General features: G+C 38.6%; 3 pseudogenes; 2 read left to right on the top strand and 1 right to left on the bottom strand.

Annotated features, from left to right (window-relative positions):
• The first annotated feature begins 668 nt into the window (after window positions 1-668).
• LOC144251353 (E3 ubiquitin/ISG15 ligase TRIM25 pseudogene) lies at window positions 669-1,856 on the top strand (annotated as a pseudogene).
• A 3,142-nt stretch (window positions 1,857-4,998) lies between these two features.
• Window positions 4,999-15,718, top strand: LOC144251354 (SNW domain-containing protein 1 pseudogene; annotated as a pseudogene).
• Window positions 15,719-16,367: 649 nt separating this feature from the next.
• On the bottom strand, window positions 16,368-25,285 carry LOC144251355 (ornithine decarboxylase pseudogene; annotated as a pseudogene).
• Window positions 25,286-26,386: the final 1,101 nt, after the last annotated feature.

Raw genomic sequence — 26,386 nt, forward strand, 5'->3', positions numbered from 1 at the left:
ATCTAGCACAAGGTTGCACTTGGTACCAAAGACGACCTCAGCAGATTACACTCACTGCCAGAGAAAAGAAAGTGCCATATGGAAACACTCTGATTGGGTGCAGTCAGCATTTCTGACCTATATGCTAATAGTCAGATCAGTCGAGAGCTTGTTATGGTCTGAAGCTGAGTTGCTGTGATTGACGGAGATTTAGTTGCTTGGTTAAAAGTGCATTCCTAACCTTAGACTGGTTTACAATTTGTATAACAAGCTAGGTTACTGGTCACCGTATACAGAAGCCACTCTGGGAGACATGTTTAGGACACACTTAGTTTAAGCATTAGCCCCATTTTGCTCATATTTTCAAATCTCCACACAGTGACTAAATCCTTGAGTTTAGACAGAAACATTATCTTCTACAATTCGTCAAAATGGATCTTCTTGATTTCTGTTCATATTTCAGTTTCACAACTTCGAGTTAGTTAGATGATCCGGGCATAGTGGTACATGCCTATGTTAGCAAGTCAGAACGCAGAGGCAGGAGGATCATATGTTCAAAGCCAGCCTCAGCAACTTAGAGACCAGAAGTAACTTAGCAAGACCCTAATAAAAAAATACAACATAAAAATAAAAAGGATTGCGGATGTGGTCAGTGGTAAAACACTCCCCTGGGATCAATCTCCAGTTAGATGGCTTGTAGGTTTTATGCCTACCATAGTAAGACCACTGGATGTGCCAGGACAGCAGTGTATGAGTATTTAAACTTTGAGTACAACAGGATACAATGTCCTCGGCAGCCTGGGGATGGTCATGTGTTGGTCTCCGGCCTAGGAGTCTGGTGCCATTGTGGAGCTGTTCCTGCTGGTGAGAAGCTGTCATGCTCCTTCTGCCTGGAGCACTTCATGGAGCCGGCCACCACCCCATGTGGCCACAACTTTTGTAGGTGTTGCCTGAACGATACGTGGGCCTTTCAGGGCAAGCCATACCAGAGCCCAAGTAACATGCTGTCTCCCCAGAGTTCCCGGAGCAGAAGAACACAGCACTATGCGCCCTGGTGAACCAGTTTCTACAGGCCGCACTGGAGCAGGTACCCACCATTAACTGGACACCACGCTCCCCTGGTGGCCCCCAGACTGGACACCCGGTGGTCTGTAACCACTGTCTGAAGGTGGAGGAGACCGTGAAGACCTGCTTAGTGTGCATGGCCTCCTTCTATCAGGAGCACTTGCTGCCACATCCCGAAAGAGCCCTGCCTTCCAAGACCATCTGTTGCAGCTGCCATTTGGAAACCTGCTGCACTCCAAATGCTCTCAGCACAACTGCCTGCGGGACTTATTTTGCCCCAGATATGCCCAGTGTATCTGCCACATTTTCCTGGTGGAGCACAAGGCCTCCTCTTCGGTGTCCCTGAAACTGACCTGCCCCGATCTGGAAAATAAACTGAAACATAAACTAACCATCACGTACAGTTGTATCAACGGGCATCAAGAGCACTGGAGGACATAAGAACCAGGTAGCAGAGCTTGTGGAAGGCTGCAGACAGGAAGATGGAACAGCTGAGACAGGAATACATGTAAATGAACGTTCTCATTGATGCCTATGAGGTGAACTCTATACGCAAGATAAAGGAAGACGAGAAGAGGATCATCAACAAGTTTAACTCCATTTACCAGATTCTCCTCAAGAATAAAAGAGAGATCCAGACTCTGAAGGCAGAGATGGAGAGCTTGGTGAAAGGGGACAAGTTCAAGTACCTAGAGAGAGCATCAAAATTGCAAAAAGTCTCAATGAAGCCAGACTATGTCCCCAGGGTGGAGCAAGACCACAAGCTGATCACACACACACAAAAGAGACTGCTCAGTATTTGTTACAAATGAAAACCTCTAAGCCAAAGGGCTTTCTGCAAACCTCAGGGCAAGGTTCCTTGCTGGTGGCAGGATAATAAGTGAGTTTCCAAAGTCCTCACAGACATGGCTCATTTCTTGCAGGTCTGATCGTTTGCCATTAGTTTTACTGGTCAATTGGCAGATGAAGCCCTCCTTTGAGGAGCACAACTCTAGGCCACCATGTCCTCCTTTGCTGCAGTCTGGCTAGGCACAATTCACCAGCCACTTATCAAGCAGAAACGAACTTTATTTTTAGAACACACACCATACCACACAGAGCTCTTCAGGAATTCCCTCAGAGCCCAACTGCCACCACCGGATTCCCACAAACCTCTCAACCCCCCAACTCCTCCTGCTCTTGAGGCCGATTGGCTGGGTCGCATGGGCGGAGCCAAAAAAAGTCCCCCAATGAGCAGCTCCATGGTCTGAAAGGGCAGGGAAACAGCCCAATGAGCATCACCGCAGAGGAGCCAATCAGCTGGCAGCTAGAAGTTTGCTGGGGCTGCTGGGAGCCAATCATCAGCTGGCAGCTGGAAGTTTGCTGGCAGCTGGAAGTTTGCTGGGGCCCATTCAGCTGTGGCTCTCAACACTCCTTGCTCCCTAGTCCTGCATTTTATCCTGTAGGTTCTTGGAAGGAAACTTTTTAAGCACAAGGACACTCTGTGTTATGTGGTTTTAACAAGATAATGTCATTGGCAAGTTCTATAGAGGGGCACCCACATCACCTCATCACCTGTGTTCAGAAGGAATGATAGACAAGAGACCCCACCTTCAGCCCCTCTGCATGGGGGATGCTCCTCCTCATCATGGACTCCAGGTCCACAGGGACCTGAATTTCTTAGGGGAAAGGAGGCACTAGTACCACCTGCTCACCAACAATGAGGAATGGATCAAATTTAAAAGCCTCTGCATAGTGAAGGGTATAATAAACAGAGTGAAAAGACAACTTAGAAAGTGAGAGAAAATATTTTTCAGCTATTCATTTGACAGAGAAATAATATGCAGAATATAGTTTAAAAAACTCATAAACTCAACAACCAATAAATATGTAAACACAATAAAAATGGGAAAAAGTGACCTTGATATACTTTTCAAAAGAAGAAATACAAATGGCCAGTAAATAAATGAAAAAATGTTCCACATTTTTAGCCATCTGGAAAATACAAATCAGAACTACAATGAGATTTCATTTTACCCCAACTGCAATGGCTATTATAAAAAATAATTTTAAAAAATTACAAATGCTGGTGAGGATGTAGAATAAAAGGAACTCTTTTACACTGATGGTAAGAATGTAAATGAGTACAACCTCTATAGAAAACATAATGAGGTTTTTCAGAAATCTAAAAATAGAACTACCCTACTATCAAGGTATACCACTGCTGGGTATTTATCAAAAGTAAATAAAGTCAGCATACAAAATGATACCTGAATGCTCATGTTTATTGTGGCACTATTTACAGTGGGAATATGGAATCAGCCTAGATGCCTCTCAAAATATTCACAAATTGAAAAGTATGTATACACACACACACACACACAAAGGAATATTATTCAGCTATAAAGAATAATACAATCGTCATTCATAGGAAAATTGATGGAACACAAGGGCATGGAGTTAAGTGAAATAAGTCAGACACAGTTAAGGCACACATAGCCTATTTTCCCTCAAATACAAAAACCAGGGGGATTTAAAAAATGTCCTAAAAGTAGAATAGGGACCACTTTGGACCAGGAACAGTACAGGGTGACAGAGGAGAGGGTGAGAGAGGGTCAAGGGGAGAGTGCACGTGATCAATGCACCTGTGGAAATGGCTCAATGAAGTCTATTAATTGGTACAACTAATAAATTACAATGATAATAAAACATATATTCATATAAAGATGAGGACACAGACACACATATACAGAAGGAGATCATATGGAGACACAAGGAGAAGATAGCCATCTATAATCCAAGGAGAAAATTATCAGAAGAATCCCACTCTAATGACATCTGGATCTCAGTCTCACAGTTTCCAGAACATTTAATAAATGTTTGTTATTCAAGCCACCTTGTCATGGTATTCTGCTATGGCAACCCAAGCTGCCTAATAACACACCTTTCAACAGAGAGTTCTAACCAGAGAAAGTGGACTCTTTCATTTTCTCATAACAAACCCTGGCTGATATCCCACATGAGTCTGTCACTGTGTTCAGAAGTAACTAACACCACTCTCATTATCTTAATCCTTTTGATGACATCAGTTAGCACTATCCAATTTGAAACTGAAAGGTAGTGAGGATACAGATGGGAGAGTTCCAGAGTGAAGAAAATGAAGACCAAGTACAAAATTCAAGGGGTTCAAAACATTAGTAGTCAAAATAAATAATATTTAGTGTATTAGTTCCAAAAATCTAAATTATAATGTCCAAATTCTGAGGAACTCCAAAATGTCAAAAATTTAAATAAAAACAGGATCTCCAAGAATGTTTTCTATTCAGAAACTTAACCAAAGAATGGCATAGACTGCAGGTGATGAGAATGGAGCCCACCTGTAGGGCTAGAGTTGACCCAGAAGGCTTTAGCTGCAAGGAGAACATGGAACTATAGATCGTGACAGAAGAGAGTCAGGGGGAGGCCAGCAATAGGGGATGGATCATTCAGGACTCTTCATCAACCACTATAGAAGAATTTCAGTATTGTAACTATCTATCAGGAGTGGTGATTTGAATCACAGACTCTGACTGGCAGACCACAGGAGTGCAACTGTGCTGCAAACTCCTTGTGCAAAATCGCTAGACTACCCAGTTGCTATGATGACACCCTTCTGAAAGGAGGTCCCATGCATGCCATGGCACTATTGGTCTTGAACCTGAATTCAGACACTAGCTGCTGGGAATTATGAGTGCAAGTTGATAGTTATAATTGGAATACCCAGAACTTTGTCCTTCATCTTGCATGCTTTGAAGAAACTTTTACACAAAAAATTATTTTGATATTAAAATCTATTTAATGAATGTCCTGAGCTAGCTCTGAGTCATTATACCTCCATCAGCACATAATAATCCACCTGGTCTTAGTTTTCTCTCTACATGTGTTTGTTTGTCTTTTCTTATCCATCAACCCTCACCAGTTTTGGAATTAACTGCCATGCAGGTCATAGCCATTCTCTTTGGAGTCATGAAACAGCAGCCTGCAGGTACAAGTGGAATCAATCACTCCGAGGCATTCAGACGTAGGTGACATGTATGTATGAATAAACATCTGGCCTGAGTATAGATAAGACATCCTTGAGGCTTAGCCCACATAATATTTGCCTTTACATTCTTATAGTAGGGCTCAGTGCCTTACCTTCATGCTGGTGCTCTAACTGAACAAAGAAAACATCTTATCTTCATGTAATTTGAACATTATAAAAGAATGTACACGGACCCATGAAGAACTATTTTCTGAATAGGAATGGTCTTTCAAGGGCCATGTTCACAATTGGATGAAAGATAAGTGTTTTCTCAGAGACTATTTGTGGTCTTTCCAAGGTTCATAGAAAAAGAATGGTATTCAAATTTCAAGTTAAAATCACCTCACCTTGGAATAAATGGCACACAAAAAGAAGTTGCTGAATGGCCTTTGAGGCAGGGATATCTCACAGAAGTGTGGGCAGTGGTAAGGAGTCCATTGATGGATCAGCAACAGCAGAAAGATGATTACATTTCCAGGTATCAGGTGCAGAGAAAGATGTATTCCTGTGCTTTGGCCTGAGGCTGTCACGGAAGAACTGCTGCCACCTCAGCAGTGGCCTTAGAAAAACTTCAAGGAAGACAAGAAAGGTCATGGAATGAACACTCTGGTCTCTTTATCCATAGCCCATAGCACTTCCCATCAGTGCTTTTCATTGGCTGATGGTGAATGGTGACCAGAGGTTCATGGATCTGGGATGATGGAGCGGGGAACAAACTCAGGATGCTGCTGAAGTGTGACAGAGAAGAGTCCATCAAATAGTGCAGAGTGGTGAATTTCATATGGACATATCTGCATTGATGGTCTGATGGCTTTCAAAATTCTTCCAATTTAACCAACACAACTATAGTATGTGTTAAAAGAAAGGGGTTTGAGAGACTCTCAGTGATGATTGTCTATCTTTTTAGTACGGTATTGTACCCATTTTTCTCTACTAAAAATGCCTTTCTGTGCTTAGTACTACCAAGGTCAGATAATGATTGAGAGAATTTTCAAGATGGAAAGAAGAAAAACTAACAATATAAACTCCATGGATGGAGAAGTAGAATCTATTATGAAAACATTGAAGGATGACGAAGATGAAAAGTTAAAAAGAAGATAAAAATTTTGAATTAGAGAGCATCAAGAAGACAAAGAACATAGAAGTGGGAAATTATTTCTTTACAAAATCATTAATGAGAATTTAATTAGCAAACTGCTTTTCTTGAAAAAGAATCGTAGCTAACAGGCAAAGTAACATTTATGTGCCACTTAAGCAGTATTAGATCTGAAACTCCATTTCTGCCATTACATATCAATAGAGGAAATAAGGCTTCTCTCCAGGACAGAGGTGTTTAATCAATAGTTAAGTTTTTGGTGAAACAGTCCTATGCTGTCACTTGCATGATGAAGAACCATGTGTTAAGAACAAGCCCAGACAGAAGACTAACTTTATTCTAATGTTAAAATCAATCTCTTTGGAATAGAGATTATGATTTGAACAAAAGAGAACACATTCTTTGATGTACTTCATATTGCCTGCACTACCAATCATCTTCAGCAGGCGTCATTTCACACACTGTGAGATTGTTAGCACAGTAGAGTGACCAGAGAAATCTGCCCAGCTGAAGCTGAATTCCAGGAAAAGACTCAGGGAAGTTGGAAAAATATTTTAACTTGCTCTTTGAGATTCATCCATCACAAATGTAGAATTACATCTGGCCTTAGCATTATGGTTACAGATTCATTAGCAGACAAGAGGTGGTGGCAGAGACTGGGAATTAGAAATTCGCATAAAGTGTAACTAGAAGGTTTAAAAAGATTCTCATTGCAAGAGCATTTAATGGGTTGTCTGCATTACCAAGTTTATATTCTTTATATTAGAATAACTTTTTTCATCTATGAGCATACATATACTTTAGCATTGGCAAAATATTTGCTAACTAAGACTTCACATTCAAATTCTGGAAGACTTCATATAATGTGTTTTGACAGCAGAAACACATGTCATTAGCTACCATACAGTCTGTTGGCTTAGTGCAATATAAAAATGCAAGATTGCCATTAAAAAGCAAAACAGAGGAGAGAAAGTGGAACATTAATATAAGGATACCATAGTATAATGCCATCATATGGCATATTGCTAGTGTGTAGAATAAATGAAGCTGAGATTGTTTAAAAAGAGTCACTGAGATGACCTTTATTATCAAGGCCCTATGTATGGTAGTGTTTGGTTGTTAAAATGCTTTTAAAGTTATTTGTCATATAACTTTAATTATAATAACCAATTATTATATATTTATGTATGTTATAAATATAATTATTATATATTTATTATATATATATATATATATATTATGTAACCACCACATTCAGTTTCATTTTCTTCATCTGGTAGGCTGTGGTCAATACCCAGAATATGTACAAAAGTATAAGAAATTTTGGGCAGAGAAAAAATAAGAATAATAAAATGAACATATTAGGATATTTAATAGGAGGAAACTAATTAGCCTTCCGCACATTCAGAAGTCCAAGCAAGTTGAAAGATTTATTAGTCAGCTTTTGTTACTATGACAAAATACATGATAAATCAACTTAAAGAAGGAACTATAAATTAAAATATTTCATGATCACTAAACCAAAGAAATATTATACAAAGAATCAAAAACAAATACCAGAGCTCTCAAATGGTTGAAACTCTCCAAAAGAGCAATTAAATATGTAAAAATTATGAATAAATTAAATCTATGAAACAAAATGTCTCAGAACAGTAGGCATCTCACAATAATTCTGGATATATATGGTCTGACTGGCAGAATGTATTGGAAAACCAAAAGCAATATATGCTGTTTGTAAGATACTCATATTAAATACCAATATATTTAAGACTTAAAGTAAAAAATGAAAAAATATAATCAATTCAAATGAAATACAAAAACAAGCAGGAATAGTTTTTCTCATAGCTCATAAAATAGATTTTAAGCAAAAATTAATCAGAAGAGATGAGGAAAGTCACTATAAAATGTTAAAAGGAATGATCAAAAATAAGATATAATGATAAGAAGTATTTATGCCCCAAGTGTTGATGCACTTAATTACATGAAACAAACACTTCTTTAGTACAAGTCCAGTCAGACCCCAATTCAATGATATTGGGTGATTTGAATATACCCCTCCTACAATAGATAGGTCATCCATCCAGACATAAAATCAATGCATACAATTGTGATGTATACAATACTATAAATCAAATGAATGCAAAATATGTCTATATAATATTTCATCCAACAACAGCTGAATTTTTGTTCCTCAGGAACTAGTGGTATTTTTCCCAAAATAGGCCATATTTGAGGTCAATAAGCAAGTCTTGATAGAAACAAAAAAAAAAATTTATATTGTCCTTGGTACCTTATCAGGTCATAATGAAATGAAATTCGAACTCAATAGCAGGAAAAATGTATAGAAACCACATAAAAACATGGGTATTTAACGATTATCTTTTAAATGAATGGGTCATAGAAAAATGAGATCAGAAATAAATAAAATCTAGAATTAAACAAGAATAGAGATACAACATACTAAAATCTCTGTGACACTATGAAGGCAGTTTTAAGAGGAGAACATTTAGCATTAAGTGCCTATATACATACACACATGTACACATACACAATAACAGCACACACACAAAAATCAGAATGATCCCAAATGAACAATCTAATGCTACATGTCAAAGTCCTAGAAATACAGGAACAAACTAATACCAAAACCAATGGAAGACAGAAAATAATAAAAATCAGAGCCAAAATCAATGAAATAGAGAATTTAAAAAATACAAAGGATCAATGGACTAAAGAATTGGTTCTTTGAAAAGATAAATAAGATTAATAAACCTCTAGCCAATTTACCTGAAAGAAAGAAAAGACGCAAATCAACAAAATTAGAGATAAAAAAAGAGAGAGATCACCACAGACATGTCTAAAATTCAGAGGACCTTTAAGGTCTATTTTAAAAACTTATGTTCAATAAATTGGAAGATATAGAAAATATTTACAAATTTCTAGACACATATGTCCTTCTTAAATTGAACCAAAGAGATATAGGAAATATAAACAGATCAATAGCAAGCAATGTGATTAAAGCAGCAATTAAAAGTTATTGAACAAAGAAAAGTCCACCTGAGTTCTATCAGACTCTTAAATAACTAATGTCAATTCTCCTCATATTCTTATATGTAATAAAAAACAAGAATACTCTCAAACTCATATTATGAAGGCAGTATCATCCTGATACCAAAAGCACAAAAACACACATCAAGGAAAGAACAATACAGACCAAGATCCCTGATGAACATACGTGGAAAAATACTAGTAAAACATTAGCAAACCATGTTCAAAAACACATTAAGAAGATTATATACCATGATTAAGTTAGATTCATCCAAAGGATGCAATATTGGTTCAATATACATAAATCAATGTAATTCATCGTATAGACTCAAGAACAAAAATTGCACAATCATCTCTACAGATGCAGAAAAAGCCTTTGGCAAAATTCACCACCCAGTTATGTAAAAAGCATTGAAGAAATTAGGGATAGAAGGAAATTACCTAAATATCATAAAGTCTATATATGACAAATCCAAAGCTAATTTAAAAACTGAAAGCTTTTCCTCTAAAATCAGGAACAAGACAAGGATGTCCACTCTCACCACTCCTATTCATTATGGTTCTTGAAATTCTAGCCAGAGCAATGAGGCAAGAGAAGAAAATTAAAGGGATGCAAATAGGAAATGAAGAAGTCAAACTATTTCTGTTTGCTGGTGACATGATCCTATACACAGAGGACAGCCCCCCCTGCAAATATATATGTATTTCCCACACACACACCAGAAGATGTCTACATCTGATCAACAAATTCAGCAAATCAGCAGGATTAACATACAAAAAAAAATCAATAGCTTTCCTATGTGTCAATGATGAACCTACCCAGAAAAAAATCAAGGAAACTGGGCTGAGGAGGTGGCTCAAGCAGTAACAGGCTCACCTGGCATGCTTGGGGTGCTGGGTTCGATCCTCAGCACCACATAAAAATAAAATAAAGATGTTGTGTCCACCGAAAACCAAAAAATAAATATTAAAAAAAACAAGGAAACTACTTCATTCACTGTAGCCTCAAAAAAAAATACTTATGAATAAATGTAACAAAGTAAAATACCTCTACAATGAAAATTATAAAATACTGAAGAAATAAATTAAAAAAAACCTTAGAAGATGTAAAAACTGAACATGTTTTAGGGTAGGTAAAATTAAAATAATCAAAAAGACCATATCACCAAAAGCAATCTAGAGATACATATCAAATACCAATGTTAATCCTTACAGAACCAGAAAAAAAGTGTTCTAAAATTTTTATGCAAGAATAAAAGGCTCAGAATAGCCAAAGCAATCCTGAGCAACAAAAGCAAGGTTGGAGGCATCACAATAACTGATCTCAAATTATATTACAGAACTATAATTACAAAATCAGTATTGGCATAAAAATAAATATGAAGATTAAGCTGGGTGGGGTGGCATACTCCTATAATCCCATCATTTTAGGAGGCTGTGGCAGAAGGATGGGGAGTTCAAAGCCAGCCTCAGCAAAAGCCAGGCCCTAAGCAACTCAGTAAGACCTTGTCTCTAATTATAATACAAAATAGGGCTGGGGATGTGGCTTGTGGTTCAGTGCCCCTGAGTTTCATCCCTGGTATCCCCACCAAAAAAAAAAAAAAACAATGAAATAAATACAAAGATCAATGGAATAGACTAGAGGACACATAGACAAACACACCAGACATAAACACAGTCATCATTTGACCAAGTTGCCAAAAACATACATTGGAAAAAAACAAAACTCTTTTAACAAACGGTGATGGGAAAACTATGTATCTATTTGTAGAAAAATGAAACTAGATCCCTATGCCTCCTGCTCCACAAAAAATCAACTTCAAGTGGATTAAAAAAAAAATAGGAATTAGACCAGGATCATTAAAACTCCTAGAAGAAAAAATAGGTTCAAGGAAAGAAAAGTACACACCAAGATCCCTGATTGCAAAAATACTAGTAAAACATTAGCAAACCATGTTCAAAAACACATTAAGAAGATTGTACACCATGATTAAGTTGGATTCATCCAAAGGATGCAATATTGGTTCAATATCCTTAATAAGACTCCTAAAGCTCAAGAGATAAAAACAAGTATCAATGTGCAATGTCATTGAATTTAAAAGCTTCTGCACAGCAAAGGGAGAGCCCTCTAACCCACCGGATGCTTCAGTGAAGAATACATGAGATTCCAGCAGCCGACTACACCATGGCTCAGCAAAGGAATTCATTAAGAGTGTAAAGAAAGAGTGTACAGAATGGGAGAAAATCTTTGCCAGTCACTCTTCTGACAGGGGGTTAATATCCAGAGTATATAAAAACTGAAAAGGATTCGGGTCCTGTATATGGGGGAGGGTCTTTGAGTAACCACATTTTTCTTTTTCTTTGTCCACACACCCCAGGCGGTGAACTGGCCTGGAACTCCAAACAACGTGGGCTCAGATCATGGCTACATCTTCCGGCTGCCCGCTGTGGGAACTAGGCCTCACTGAAGCTGGGGTCTTCCCTGAGGGTCTTTGTGGCCAAGAGCCATGGCTTGGCTTAGTGTCCTGTGTTCTTCCTTGAAGCATCGGGTGGGTTAGAGGGCACTCCCGCCTGCCCAAAGCTCAGCTTTTTATGGGCACCTACTCAGCTGTCTCAAGAGCAGCTTGAGGTTGAAGAAAAAACAAGATCTCGGAGGTCACGGCAGACCTCACTGGTCTCCTCCTAAAGAGAAGCCCCACCTGGATACAGGTACTGAAAAGGATGGATATCTCAGTTGTTAGAGAATTTTGGAAATGGAAGTTCTTTTCCTGAGATCCATGTGGTGCAGTATCCATTGGATATGAGACCAAAGGGAAAAAATGTCAAATGCACTGGCCATTCAGGTGGATCCTGAGGAAAAATTAAATATGATGCAATTGCTCAAAAATGACAGTCAAAAGACAAGGTCATTTATAGCAAATTCACTGACCTTGTTCCAAAGAAGGTTATGAATATAGATGATCCAGAAAAGACCTGCTGAAGAAGCTATTAAAGAGATAACAGAAAAGTCAAGGGTAGCCTTAGAGAAATCAGTAAGCAAAAAGTTTGCCGCAGCCATGCCAATACCAGCAGCTGATAAACTGGCTCCTGCTCAGGACATCCCCTACACACCATCTCAGCAGGGAGTAGCTTTCAACTCTGGAGCTAAACAGATGGTTATTTGAATAATAGAAATGCAGAATGATCCAATGGTACCTTCAAGATTCAAGATTAATAAGAAAATTCCCTACACCTGTCTTGCATTCTTCCTACACCTGTCATGCAATCTCCTAGTCAAAAGGTTACTGTGAAGGAACAACAAGAGTGGCAGATTCCTCCTTGTACTTCCAACTGGAAAAATGCAAAGGATTATAAAATTTCATTTGATAAATGTCTAGCTGCTGATGGAAGAGGACTTCGGACAGTAAACATAACAGAATTTTGCCAAACTGGCCAAAGTGCTCAACGTTGCTAATTGGAAGGTTCATGAAGCTGTGGAAATGGATGCACAAGTAGCAAAAGATGGCTCAAAAAAAAAAGGAGAAATATGAGGGAAAACTTTTTTTAAATGGCCCCAAAAACCAGAGAGAAGAGAGCAGGATCAAGACCTGTGTGGAAAAAGAGGATAGTTAGGCACATGAGAGAGATGAAATCGGTCATGATAGACAATAAGAGAAACTGCATGACTGGAATATTCTTAGGGCAGCTTCTGATAAGAGGTCAAAGCTGCAGAGAAATGAGAATAGAAATATCAGTACTTGGTGTACCTAGTCCTTGGAATTCTAATGAAGTGCATTATAACCAAAAGCTTTTCAACCAATCCAAGGGTATGGACAGTGGATTCCTAGGTGCAGAGAATGAAATTTACAATGTTTATGATCAAGCCTGGAGAGGTGGTAAAGATATGGCCCAGAGTATTTATAGGCTCAGTAAAAATCTGGACAAGAACATGTTTGGTAATGACCTAGAAACCAGAATAAAGACCAACAGATTTGTTCCTGACAAGTTTTCTGGTTCAAACCTTAGAGAGGCCGAGAAGACCAGTTCAGTTGGAAGAAAATCCTTTGGGTTTTGGCAAGTTTTTGGAAGAAGCCAAACAGCATGGTGGCTGTGAGGACTGAAATTACTACTTTGAATTATTTAGCTTTTTTAAACAATGGGTTGTGTTTGTGCTTCTTCTACCTTTCAATTCTTACAGAACATACTGCCCCCACACAGTATTAAGACCATTTTGTATGATGCTAGTAGTCTGGGGTAATATTTTACATAGAACAACTGCTTATAAATAGGTTACCCCAACCATGATGAGAAGGCTGTGCTTACCTAATGAATTTTGCAGCTATTGTGATATTTTAGTTTGGAGTGGGGAAAGTCAGGTCTTGCTTAGTACAACTATTTGTTTCAAATAAAAACATTTGGCTCCCTGGTGGTCTAGTGGTTAGGATTCGGCGCTCTCAAATAAAAACATTTAGACCCCCAAACAAACAAACAAAAAAAACCTCAAAACACTTAACACCAATAAATAAATAAAATGTTTTTAAAAACCCACTAAAAGATGGGCAAAAAGATTTAATTATACATTTTCTAAAGAAGAAATACAAATGAACAAAAAACATATGGAAAAAAATGTTCAACATTTTTAGCAAAATCAAACTACACTAAGAGCTGCCGGGTGCAGTGGCACACGCCTGTAAAACCAGTGACTTGGGAGGCTGAGACAGGAAGATCACAAGTTCAAAGCAGCCTCGGCAAAAGCAAGGTGCTAAGTAACTCAGTAAGACCCTGTCTCTAAATAAAATACAAAATAGGGTTGGGGATGTGGCTCAGTGGTCAAGTGCCCCAAGTTTAATCCCCAGTACAAAAAAAAAAAAAATTAAACTAAGATTTCATCTCACCTCAGAATGGCAATCATCAAGTTAATGATAATTGCTGGCAATGGTGTGGGAAGAAAGGTACACATACATTATTGGTGGGACTGCATATTAGTACCACCACTTTGGAAATGAGTATGGAGATTTCTCAAATGAGCACAAATGAATTCACCCTATAATCCAGATATCCCACTCCTAGTTATTTAGCCAAAAGAATTAAAATCAGCATACTATAGGATAAATACATACCAATGCTTACAGCATGTGATATTAATGTGAGATCTGATGTGCAATGCCCTGGATTCCATGCCAGTTGTGTGCTCGTGCACACATGTGTGTATATACACACACAGAAAAAGGACAAAATTTTTAAAGTGCCACTCACCCCATTGGCATCTTCTCTCTTTAAGAACTCAGTTTCCACATGACCAACTTCCCATTTCTACTCTTCCCTCAGCATTTTTTCTCCAGTGTTTCCTCATGGTACCCAGTTGTCTTGGACTTTTGGAGGCAAACCTCTGGATCCCTGCCTAGGAAGGAGTAGAAAATGTTAATGTTAACCGAGGGCACACAGAAGCAGGAATGTTGGTACTAGGACACTGACTCACTTCCTTCCCAGGTTCCCTGGACTTCTACTCCATATTCAGACCCAGACTCTAAGCAGGGTGGGCCCAGTGGGAGACTTACATTAGGTGCCCCTCTCACAGGAGGATCCAAATAGCTCAAGAATGAATGTTCTACAATCCCACTTGGACTGATGTGTATTGGAGTGAGTGTAAATACTTATCCTACAGATGAAAGATGTTCTCTCATGGCCAGCCTAGGTGGCTGTTAAAAAAATGAATGGATAAAAAAATGTGGTATATGTACACTCACTCACACACACACACCCACACCCACACACACCACACCACACACATACACACACAGTTTTTACTCATCCATAAAGAAAAATGAAGCTTTGTCATATGCTGGTAAATGAATGCAACTGGAGAATGTCAGGCTAAGAGAAAAAAATCAGACTCAGAAAGTCAAAGGTCAAATGTTTTCTCTCATTTGTGGAAGCTAGAAAGAAAAAAAAAATTAATGATCTCACAAAAATAAAAGTGGATCAGTAGAGTAGAGGTTGGAGGAGTAATGAAAGGGGAAGAGCTGGGGAATAAAGTTGACCCAAATATAATATGTTCATCTATGTATCTATCACAATTTTATATATAACTTTAATGCATAAATTAAAAAAATAAATATAAGACCAATAGAGTCTAGGAAGGGGATCAGGAGGAGGAAGGAGGGAAGGGAAGGGGGAAGTACTATGGATTGAAGGAGAACAAACTATGTTACATGCATTTATGAACATGTCACAATGAACCTCACTGTTATGTATAACTATAAGGCACTAATAAAAACACCCCAAAACAGGAGAAAAGTTTTATTTTGTCTTAAAATTTCAGAGTTTTAATCCATACTTGGCTTCATTGTTTCTGAGCCTGTGATGAGGCAGAATATCATAGTGTGGACGGTGTGACCAAGGAAAACTGCTCACATTATGGAAGCCAGAAAGCAAAGGGCAAAGAAGCTGCTGGGGACAAGAAACAGTCTTCCAAGGCATGTTCCCATGGACCCACTTACTCCAACTAGACCCTACTCCCTATGGTCTCCAACTCATTCCAATAATGCCATCAATTTGTGAATCTATTGGTGGAATAATCAGCCAATGATGTCAAAGCCTTCATTATCCAACCACTTTCTCTGAATACTGCTTTATTGGGGACCAAGTCTTCAACAGATGAGCCTTAAGGGAACATTCCAGATCCAAACTATAACAAAGGACTTAACAAAGGACTTAGAGGAAACTTACCCAGAACATGAGAACATATTGATTATCAGGTTGATTAAAGCTCCTTTATTATCAACACATTTGGAGATTCTGATTTTGTTGTCTAAGGGAAAAAAAACTGATACATGGATTTTCTTTGAACACCCTCTAATTTGTTTGAATTTGTTTGTGGCTGAAGCAGATAATTGCCCAAACTTCTTTCTTAGATGATACATATGTTCAAAACAGGTCAAAACATTAAGCTTTTGGCCCATTCTACCATTGTACAAGCTATAAATGCTTGCTGGCAGCTTAGAGGGCCCTCTTTAATAGCTTGTTTGAAAAATGAATAAAAATCCATATAAAACAAATATTCAAATAGTTTCCATAGGAACACAGATAAGTGTGACCCCACCTTCTAGTCTTCCATGTTTCTGGCATCTGTGCCAAACCTGCACTTACAAAGACATTTCAAATGTAGCAGTAATTAAGTAACATGGTCCCCCCCCCCCAGATCCCTTGACTTAAACTAGCCTTGCAGTTAACATCTACAGAGTGGCATCTATAGCTACGAGTGGAGGCACATGCTGCTGCTGCCAAATGAGATTTCATGCTGTTTTCCTGAGCACAAGGCACAGGCAGAGTGCTGATGTCCTGCTCCTGCACTATTGGGAAACAATAGTTCTAGATTTGCTGCATGCATTGTCATGTTGGTCCTGGCATCATATAATAGATTGTCAGCCTCTCGAATCCATTGAAAGTAGAAGCAGTGGCAACAGTGTATGAGCCCATGTTTTAAGAAAACATCTAATTGCCCACATGCATTTCAGGCAGGTCACAGTGCTGGACAATCCATTCAAGGCTATCACATGTCAGTCCCCTATACTGGATTAATGATACTTCTCATCTGGTTTAGGTCTCTTCTGCAGCAGGGGCTTTATACGTGCATGATCATAAAGGATGCAATTAAATGATCTGTGAATACTCCATCATTCACATAATACTTAAAGGTCTATTTACTTGACTCATATTCATCATCAGAGCCTATCTATTCCTTTAACATGATTTTTGGCAATGAGATTATCTGCAAGAGTGAAAGCTGAAGCAACATAATAACAGCCTGGCTCAGCTATGTTCCTCACTCCAGAATCCAACAGAAAGTATTTCTCCAGTGCTTGGATGATCACACTGGTAATCTCTTCAAACTTAAGCTTCACATCCTCACATCCAGGAAAGCCTCTACCAATATCAAGCATATACACGCTAAAACCAACCTCAGCTCCCATGTCAAAGACACAGTGGGCATCAGAGATGGCCTGAACTAAGATCTCAGGATCAGTGCACCCACTCCTCACGTGAAAGCTGACACCAATGACATCAATATTTAATTCTTTAGCTAGTTCCAAAAGAAGTCTGCTGGTTTTGGAGTGTGGCACCAAATTTAACACTGAGGTGACAGACTGCTTTGGAATCATCAGAGCTGATCTGCAAAACCAACTTTGCCTTTAGATGCACCCTGGCTACTTTCATCAACTCAACTTCACAGTCAAAAGTCATCATTTTGGCTCCAATACTGGCAGCACATTTAATTTGAGAAGATTGTTTACAAGGATTTGCATAGGAAATTCTCACTGTGCAGTCTTGCTAGCACAGTCAAATCCTGTCCCAATGGCAGGTAAGATCTTCCCTATGGCTCTGTTATCATTGCATTTGACTGCATGAAAGGGGGTGACACGAGGAAGAGCTTTTAACCATCTTAGATATTTCTTTAGAATGTCTCCAAGGTCTGCAACATAAAAGGCACCCTTATCATCAGAAGAAGACACTCATTAATTTTGGGGTTCAGAATGTCCTTGACAGTAAAGCCTTCGTCAAAGAAGTGGCAGTGGAACTCTTCATTAGTAAAGCTGTTCACGGATTCTCCATTTGCCTCAGAAATGCAACAAGATGGAAAACTAAGAGATGAAATTTAAAATTTAAAGAAATTATTCCCAGGTTCTTACAAAGGTAATTCTCCAGGATTTCCAAATCCTTAGACCAGCAGTGGAAATGTTCTCCCCGCCCCCTACCCCCAGACTTCAGCAAGGAGAAGGAGCGCCCAGCTCCTGCACCTGTCACGGGCGGCACAGGGACACAGATAGGCGCAGGAGCACAGAGCTTGGAGAAGCCAAAGGCCTCCAGGAGCTTCCCGCCAGCAACACGCTCCAAGACCGCAGCCGGCGCGGCTTGGAGCAGGTGGGTGCCACAAGGCACCGCGAAGACACCTGGGCTCCAGGGAAGTGGCTCCCCAAGGTCACGGCCGTGGAGGGCTCCACCACCGCGTGTCCCCGCCTCTCAAGTGTCCCTGGCAGGCAGAGCAGATGGGTGCTGGCGCGGACCGCTGGACACCTCCCGCCGCTCGCTCACCTCAGAGCGCCTGGTTGGCAGGCCCCAAGGAGATGCCACAGCCTACCCCTGCTGCTGGGAGCGGGAGCGGGGAGCGGGAGCGGGGAGTGGGACTTGGCCTCCCGCCGCCGCCTCCGCTGCACATCTGCTGCCTGGCTCCCCGCCTGCCAGAGTTGTTGGCCTAAGGTGGTTACTAGAAAATTAAGCATATCTTTAGATTTCCTTGTCCTTTTCTGGCATCCTTTGTGGATTTTTTAAATGGCAACCTCTTACCTCTGCTGTCATTATTGTGGTTTTTATAGCTCCTGTCTAAGAATGTTTAGCAATTCTAGATATTGGCTTATTATCTTTTTTAGATTGATTTATTATCTTTTAGTTTCAAAAAACTAAACTATGCCTCAAATACATTGTACCATGCCCATTAATGTCTCTGGTAACACTTGGTTGTTGATTAAACTTGTATTTTGGTGTGTTTATAATGTTTTCTGGATTCACAGATTGGCTTTGTATTCTCATTTTTCTTCTTTTGACCTTTAATCTTTCTGGAGTTCAATTCTATATCCAACAAACTGAATAAATTAACAAACGGGGGAAAAAAAACAAATCTTCTGTACAAGTCTTCTATAGTAAACCCATGTAGAAGAAAGGCAGGGAGTAGAAAATCGCCATTGGAACCTCATGACAACATTGCTGCTGGCCACATCTATTGACTTACTTTCTTTCAGTAAGCGGATAGAACCAAGGGGGTGCTTAACTGCTGAGCCTCATGCCCAGCTATTTTTATGTTTTATTTAGATACAGGGTCTCACTAAGTTGCTCAGGGCTTTACTAAGTTGTTGAGTCTGGCTTTGAACTTGTGAACCTCCTTCTTCAGCTTCTGAGCCTTTGGGATTACAGGCACAGGCCACCACACCTAGCATGTCTTTTTGTATCATGCTCCCCTGATGTAATTGGATGAAGATGGTATATTATCTCAGTGACATTCTTCCAAAATATTGAAATTCCTCTGCAAACCTCAGTCTATCTTGAGAATAATTTGAGTGACATTTTGCAAACAACCCGACCAATATTTTTCAAAGGGTTAGATTAAAAACAACAAGAAGAAATTTTTAAAATTTTATTTTTAATTGTAGATGGATACAATACTTTTTTAAAAATTTATTTATGTGGTGCTGAGAATTGAACCCAGTGCCTCACGTGTGCTAGGCAAGTGCTCTGCCACCAAGCCACAACCCCAGCCCCAACCCAGGAGAAATTAATGAGTGGTCAGATTGAAGAAACTTGAGGAGACATGATGACAAAATGCAATGTGGTGTCTTAAGTGGCATCCTGGAACAACAATAAGAAACAAAGCATTAGTGGGAAAATTTAGTAAATGTGAAAGTTTAGCTAATGACGATGCACAGATGTTAATTCTTTGTACTGAAAACAGTACTGTGTGACATAGGAGAGTATGGGTAAAGAATATGTGAGAACTCTCTGTACCATATTTGCAACTTTTCTGCAAACCTAAATTTATTTCAAAATAATTTATTGTTTAAAAAGTCAATACTTTAGATATCATACAAGAAACCTCAGGGGAATTTGCCTTAAAAATGTAGAGGGCATTTTCAAGATTGATAAATTTGACTAAATAATATTTCAACCAAAATTTAGCTAAATAGACAATAGCCCACGCAGGATCCAGGATTTCAGTAGGCCTCCCCTGTGGATCAGACACTGCCAGAGCCTAGCCTTTGGTGCAGGACCACCCCTTCCTACCAGCAGACTACCGTGGGAGGTCAAGTCCAGTGACCCACACCCACCCACTCCAACTTACGCAGGTCCCAGACCTAGGATGCAGTAGCATTCATCCAGGGACACCAGCATGATCTGGAAGCCCAACATCAAGGTGCAGTACTGACAATCTGCGCAGGTACTACAAGAATATAGGGAAAAAACTGTAATATCTCAGATCCACACTGCAAGAATGGGAAGACACATAGACAACATGAAAAAAACCAAGGGAGGAAAGTGCCCCAAACAAACCAGGATACTATAATAACAGAACCTATGAACAGTAAAGTTGATGAAATATCAGAGAAGGAGTTCAGAAGGTTCATAATTAAAATGTTCTGTGAATTAAAGAATGAACTGAATGAGCAAATACAAGCAAAAATGGATCACTCCAACAATGAGAGAAGAGAGCAAATACAGGTAGCAAAAGATTACTTCAAGATAGAGATAGAGACCCTGGAAAAAATAGTCAGAAATTTTTGAAATGAAGGATATAATGAATCAAATAAAAAACTCAATAGAAAGCATAACCAACAGACTAGATAACTTGGAAGAAAGAACATAAGATAATGAAGACAAAATATACAATCTGGAAAATAAAGTTGATCACACAGTGCAGAAAGTGAGGAAACCAAGAACAGAACATCCAAGAATTATGGGACAGCATCAAAAGACCAAATCTAAGACTTATTGGGATACAAGAAGGCATAGAGTTTCAAACCAAAGAATGCACAATCTCCTCAATGAGATAATACCAGAAAATTTCCCAAGCATGAAGAATGAATGGGAAAACCAAATACAAGAGGTTTACAGGACACCAAATGTACAATATTACAACAGATCTACACCAACGCATATTATAATGAAAATGCCTAGCATACAGAATAAGGATAGAATCTTAAAAGCTGCAAGAGAGAGGAATCAGATCACATTTAGGGAGAAACCAGTTCATATCTCAGCAGATTTCTCAACCCAAACCCTCAAAGCCAGGAGATCGTGGAACAACATATACCAATCTCTGAAAGAAAATGTATGCCAACCAAGAATCTTATATCCAGCAAAACTAAACTTTAGATTTGATGATAAAATAAAAACCTTCCATGATAAACAAAAATTAAAAGAATTTACAACTAGAAAGCCTTCACTATAGAACATCCTCAGCAAAAGATTCCAAGAAGAGGAAGTGAAAAACAATGATGAAAATCAGCAGAGGGAGGGATTACACTATAGGAAAATATAATCAGAGGAGAAACCAAGTCACATTAAATACTAAAAATAAACAAAAATGGCTGGGAACACAAATCATGTCTCAAATATAACCCTGAACGTCAATGGCCAATCAAAAGACATAGACTAGCAGATTGGGTTAAAAAAAAAAAAAGACTCAACAATATGCTACCTCCAAGAGACACATCTCATAGAAAAAGACATTCACAGACTGAAGGTTAAGGGTTGGGAAAAATCATACCACTCACATGGACTGCGGAAGCAAGCAGGAGTTTACATCTTCTCATATCAAATAGACTGCAAACTAAAGTCAATCAAAAAGGATAAAGAAGGACACTACATACTACTCAAGGGAACCATACACCAACAAGAATTAACAATTATAAATATATATGCCCCAAACAATGGAGCAGCTATGTTCATCAAACTCTTCTCAAGTTCAAGAGTCAAATAGACCACAACACAATAATTTTGGGTGACTTTAACACACCTCTTTCATCACTAGATAGGTCTTCCAAACTCATACCCTATTTGAATCAAATGTATGATATGTCAAGATCATTGTATTGTCTTGAGCAACTAATAAAAAAAAAGCTGAACAAAGAAACTATAGAACTCAATAATACAATTGATAACTTAGATTTAACTATGGAAATCAATAAATGTAATTCATAACATCAATAGACTTAAAGATAAGAATCATATGATCATCTCAATAGATGCAGAAAAAGCATTTGACAAAATACAGTACCCCTTCAGGTTCAAAACACTAGAAAAACTAGGGATAACAGGAACATATCTCAACATCATAAAGGCTATTATGCTAAGCCCAGGCCAATATCATTCTAAATGGAGAAAAATTGAAGGCATCCCCTCTAAAAACTGAAACAAGACAGGGATGCCCTCTTTCACCACTTCTATTTAACATAGTTCTTGAAGCACTGGCCAGAACAATTAGACAGACAAAAGAAATTAAAGGGGGGCTGGGGTTGTGGCTCAGAGGTAGAGCGCTTGCCTAGCATGTGTTGAGGCACTGGGTTCAATCCTCAGCACCTATAAAAATAAAATAAAGATATAAAAAATAGTGGAAAATTAAATTTAAAAAAAAGAAATTAAAGGGATACACATAGGAAAAGAAAAATTCAAATTGGCACTATTTGCTGATGATATGATTCTATACCTGGAAGACTGTAAAGTTTCACCAGAAAACTCCTAGAACTAGTAAATGAATTCAGCAAAATAGAAGGATATAAAATCAACACCTTAAGTCAAAGGCATTTCTGTATGTCAGTGACAAATCCTCTGAGAAGGAAATGAGGAAAACTACCCCATTCTCAATAGCCTCAAAAAAAAAATACTTGGGAACCAATTTAACAAAAGAGGAGAAAGATATATATGATGAAAATTACAGAATCCTAAAGAAAGAAATCAAAAAAGACCTTAGAAGATGGAAAGATCTACCTTGCTCTTGAATAGACAGAATTAATATTATCAAAGTGACCATACTATCAAAAGCACTATACAGGTTGAATGTAATTCCAGTCAAAATTCCAATGACATTCCTCATAGAAATAGAAAAAGAAATCATGAAATTCAATTGGAAAAATAAGAGACCAAGAATAGCTAAAGCAATCCTTAGCAGGAAGAGTGAAGCAGGTGGCATCACTAAACCAGACCTCAAACTATACTACAGAGCAATAATAACAAAAACAGCATGGTATTGGCACCAAAACAGACTTCCAGACAGAATAGCAGACACAAAGACTAACCCACAAAATTACAATTATTTTATAATAGACAAAGGTGGCAAGAAATGCATTAGACAAAAGATAGCCTCTTCAACAAATGGTGCTGGTAAAACTGGAAATCTATATGCAAGAAAATGAGTTTAAACCCCTATGTCTCACCATGCACAAAACTCAAAATGAATCAAGGACTTAGAAATACAACCAGAGACCCTGCATCTAATAGAAGAAAAAGTAATCCCTAATCTCCATCATTTGGAGATAATAATACTCCTTGGCACAAAAATTAAAATCAAGAATCAATAAATGGGATGGACTCAAACTAAAAAGCTTCTTCTCAGCAAAAGAAACAATCTGTGAGGTGAATAGAGAACATACATCTTGGAATCAAATCTTTACCCCTCACACATCAGATAGAGCACTTATCACTAGGGTATATAAAGAACTTAAAAAGATAAACACCAAAAAACAAACAAACAAAGAAAAACAAATAACCCAATCAATAAATGGGCCAAGGACCTGAAGAGATACTTCTCAGAAGATGATGTATAATCAGTCAACAAATACATGAAAAAATGTTCATCATTACTGGCAATTAGAGAAATGCAAATCAAAACCACTCTAAGATTTCATTTCACTCTAGTGAGAATTGCAGCTATTATGAAGACAAACAACAATAAGTGTTGATAAAGATGTGGGGGAAAAGGTACACTCATACACTGCTGGTGAGATTGCAAATTGGTGCAGCCAATATAGAAAGCAGTATTGAGATTTCTTGGAAAAATGGGAATGGAACAACCATTTGATCCAGCTGTCCCTGTCCTCGGGACAAAAGACTTAAAAACAGCATACTAGAGGGACACAGCCACAAAAGACTTAAAAACAGCATACTAGAGGGACACAGCCACATCAATGTTTATAGCAGCACAATTCACAATAGCTAAACTGTGGAACCAACCTAAATGTCCTTCAATAGATGAATGGATAAAAAATAAATGTAGCATATGTACACAATGGAATATTACTCGTCAGTAAATGATGGATAGAGTTAGAGAAGATAATGCTAAGTGAAGTTAGCCAATCCCAAAAATCCAAATTCCAAATTTTTTCTTTCATATAAGGAGTCTGATTCATATTGGGATAGGGAGCGGAAGCATGGGAGGAATAGACAAACTCTAGTTAGGGCAGAGGGGTTGGAGCGGAAGGGAAGGGGCATGGGGTAATTAGTGATGGTGGAATGTGATGATCATTACTATCCAAAGTAAATGTATGAAGACATGAAGTGGTATGAATATACTATGTATACAACCAGAGATATGAAAAATTATGCTCTATATTGTAATAAGAATTGTAATGCATTCTGCTATCATACATAAATAAAAATATTTATATTAAAAAAATTTAGGTAAATATATTAGAATTAAAATAAATAGCCAGAAGTCTAAATTATTAGTCATCTAATGCAACACACAGAAAAATTCCTGGAAACACATCCAGGACACACCTGAATAGAGACAGGTGCTTCCTTTCTTGCTTTTTTAATATTTATTTTTTATTTGTAGTTGGACACAATACCTTTATTTTAATGTGGTGCTAAGGATCAAACCCAGAGCCTTGCACATGCTAGGTGAGCGCTCTTACTGCTGAACCACAATCCCAGCATAGAGGTGGGAAGGAGAGGGGGTAGGAAGAGGAGAGGAATAGAGAGAGGAGAGAGGAGAGGGATAGAGAGAGGGGGAGAGAGATGCTTTCTGTGAGCTTGAAACAGTTTCCCTTCAAAGCCTGTTGCTAGCATCCATCTGCTTGTGTGTTGCTCCTTGGTGCTAGGTGTGTGAGATGTACTTAGTCACTCCAGTCATTGTCCACGTCTTGCCTTGCATCCTTCCCTCCAAGACACTGGTCAGGAGAAACTGAATCAAAGACAAATTGAAACATGAACCTTCAGAATTTTGAGTGTTATCCATTCCTCAGCCCCTTGTCTGTCCCTCCCCCACCAACATTTATATGTTGAAGGCCTAATCCCCAAAGCCACAATTATGAAGTTAGGGCTTGCAGTTGTGAAGTTAAGGCTTTTGGTAGGTAATTTAGTCACAAAGGTGGAGTTCTCACGAATGAGTTTAGTCCTCGTGAAGGTGGTAATCTGCTCTCTCTCTCTCTCTCTCTCTCTCTCTCTCTCTCTCTCTCTCCTGTGTGAGGACACAAAGAGAAGCCTGGGTCTACAATCCGGGGTGAAAGTACTCACCAGAACCCAGCCATGCTGGCCCTCTGATCTTGTACTTCCAGCCTCTAGAAAGGTCAGAAATCTATTGTGAATTGTGCTGCTATAAACATTGATGTGGCTGTGTCCCTGTAGTATGCTGTGTTTAAGTCCTTTGGGTATAGACGGAGGAGAGGGATAGCTGGGTCAAATGGCGTTTTTTCCTTCCCAGATTTCCAAGAAATCTCCATACTGCCTTCCATATTGGCTGCACCAATTTGCAGTCCCACTAGCAGTGTATGAGTGTACCTTTTTCCCCACATCCTTGCCAACACTTACTGTTGTTTTTCTTCATAATAGCTGCCATTCTAACTGGAGTGAGATGATATCTTAGAGTAGTTTTGATTTGCATTTCTACAGGGAGACAGCCACATCAATGTTTATAGCAGCACAATTCACAGTAGCTAAACTGTGGAGCCAACCTAGATGCCCCTCAGTGGATGAACGGATAAAAAAAAATGTGGCATATATATACACAATGGAATTTTACTCAGCAATAAAAGAGAATAAAATCATCTCATTTGCAGGTAAATGGATGGTGTTGGAGAAGATAATGCTAAGTGAAGTTAGCTAATCCAAAACAAAAACAAAAACAAATGCTGAATTTTTTTTTTCTGATGTAAGGAGGCTGACTCCTAGTGGGGTAAGGAGGGGGAACATGGGACAAATAGATGAATTTTAGATAGGGAAGAGGGGAGGGAGGCAAAGAGAGGAGGCAGGGGATTAGCAAGGATGGTGGAATGTGATGGACATCAATATCCAAAGTACATGTATGAAGACAGGAATTGGGTGTCAACCTACTTTATATACAAAGAGAGATATGAAAAAATGTGTAATAAGAATTGTAATGCAAAAAAACAAGTACATGTATAAAGACATGAATTGGCATGAACATACTTTATACAAAGATATGAAAAATTATGCTCTATACGTGTAATAAGAATTGCAATACATTTCGCTGTCATGTATTTAAAAACTAAAATCAACTTTAAAAAATCCCAATGGGCACACTCAAAAAAAAAAGAAAGAAAGAAAAGAAAAGAAAGAAAGGTGAGAAATCTTTAAATGTCTGTTGTTTCAGTTACCCAGGCTATGGTATT

This window comes from Urocitellus parryii (genome assembly GCF_045843805.1).
Source record: "Urocitellus parryii isolate mUroPar1 chromosome 13 unlocalized genomic scaffold, mUroPar1.hap1 SUPER_13_unloc_12, whole genome shotgun sequence".
Classification (NCBI taxonomy): domain Eukaryota; kingdom Metazoa; phylum Chordata; class Mammalia; order Rodentia; family Sciuridae; genus Urocitellus; species Urocitellus parryii.